A 1,859-nucleotide genomic window follows, 5' to 3' on the forward strand; every position below is an offset into this window, starting at 1 on the left:
ACGCTCGAAACTGATCCATCGAAATCGCGATACCGCGATCTCACTTCTCTCTGTTATATACGTGTATATATCTATCTCTCTCTCTCTCTCTTTCTCTCTATATTATATCCTCCCTCGCTATTCGTCTATTCGAGTTCTCGAGTGCCGAGTATCCCGTACACGTGAACGTTGATCACGCAGTGATCGAGAGGTTTATACAGTTTCGACGAGCAACTTCGTATCCCGATCTTTCCTTCGTTCATCGATTCGTCAGTGCGGCAAGCATCGTCGTAGCACGAGCACGTCGTTGCCTCGCGTAACAATACTGGAACGAGGAGCTGGAAAATATAATCAGTGGCCGCGTAGCAGCTTCGTAGCAGTATTACATCGCACCCCGTCCGCGCGCCGTTGCTCATCCTTGCATCCCCGCGCTCTATCATCGTACCCGCGGCGGATCGAAGAAGAGCGGTCGAAAAACAGCGGCCCTTACGGTTGTAAACAGCACTTGTACGAGCTTGTAGAAGAAAACATCTACTAGAAGAGAGAACGAAGGGAACGACGGCGGCTGGCTGCCGCTCGAGACTATACGACAACACCGGTGGTGGTGGCCGCGTCAACCCGGAAGCACTCGAGGAAACACTTTTCACGCCACGTCCCGTCCATCCGTGTCTGCACGTCTCGTATCACCGTACGTCTCAACGGCTCCATATCGTCGTGTGGATGGTATTCAAACATTCATGAGCGTCGAATCGCACGGTAAAATGTCTCCAGGGGCGGCATCTCGTTCTTCGGGCCCGTTCTTCTCTTTCTCCTTCTCTCTCTTTCTTTCTCTTTCTTCCTGGTCCGTTCCACCACCGAAAAATATGAGACGAGAACCTGACGACAAAAAAAAGAACCTCTCCACGATTCTTTTCGATTATCTCTCTCTCGCGCACGAGAGATCTTTTCTTCTCCTTCTCGTCTCGTTCTCCTCCTCTCTCTCAACGGACACACGCGCGCGTTTATATTGTTTCTCTCTCTCTCTCTCTCGTCACGATTATTCCGCACAAGAAGTAGCACGTCGGAGAGATACAAATAAATATATATATATATATGTGTATATATTTACATATAAATATATATACGTGTATAAGGGTGGATAGGTAGAATAAAGAAGGTTTCTGATCCGATACCGGTGTACTACCGTCTCCTCTGCCTCTTTTCCACCACCCTGTGTATCCNATCAGCTGCTTTTATATATCACCTCCTTCCTATCGATCTCTCTCCCTCTATCTCTTTCCCTTTATAAGAAAGAAAACGACGAGTCTCTTCTTCTTCCTCTTCCTCTTCTTCTTTAACTGACACGTGAGTCTGATCGATCCTCGCTACTCTCTCTCTCTCTCTCTCTCTCTCGTTCCCGCGTCGATTATCCAACGTGGATTATAACTAACCACGTGCAACGTTCTTTCAGATTACTCTCTTTCTCTCTCTCTTACTCAGATCTAAGGACGCGTTGAATCGAACGGAGGCGCACACGTGGTGGATGGAAGAAGAAATGTGCGGTGAAACGAGGACGGGACAACAACCGGGCAACGCTCGTACGTGGGCTCGTAAAAATCCGTGACAGCGTCCCGACGCTACGCGGCACGGCACCCTCGGCCTCCCCTCTTCGAGAACGCGGCTGGTCGTCCAGCAGCTGCCAGCTGATCCACACAACGCGGCGTGTGTCGCGTGCATGGAGTTGTGGTGTGCACGCGTGCCTCGGATGTAGGAAGCGCGACCATGCGGCTTTGTATATACGATGCTCGGGCCAGGCGATCGGCCGGGTACTAATGCAAATTAGAAATCTGTTTAAGAGGGTAATGATCAATACATAACCGGCGGCGGCGGCGGCGGCGGTG

The 1,859-nt window shown here is 50.4% G+C and overlaps 1 protein-coding gene across 5 annotated transcripts in view; it reads right to left on the reverse strand.

Annotated features, from left to right (window-relative positions):
• LOC102673651 (protein pangolin, isoforms A/H/I/S-like) overlaps positions 1-1,859 on the reverse strand; it is a 33,712-nt gene that overhangs the window by 19,062 nt on the left and 12,791 nt on the right. For 3 of the 5 annotated variants that reach the window (XM_031510878.1, XM_031510875.1, XM_031510874.1), the window contains exon 1: positions 1-1,193. This exon is cut by the window's left edge and continues 644 nt beyond it. The exons of the other annotated variants lie outside the window; for them this stretch is intronic. The gene's annotated coding sequence lies outside the window, so the exon portion shown is untranslated. Of the gene's footprint in view, positions 1,194-1,859 lie in introns of those variants that run through there. 5 annotated transcript variants of the gene reach the window in all.

The sequence above is a fragment of the Apis dorsata genome, unplaced genomic scaffold (genome assembly GCF_000469605.1).
Source record: "Apis dorsata unplaced genomic scaffold, Apis dorsata 1.3 scaffold_267, whole genome shotgun sequence".
NCBI classification, from domain to species: Eukaryota; Metazoa; Arthropoda; class Insecta; order Hymenoptera; family Apidae; genus Apis; species Apis dorsata.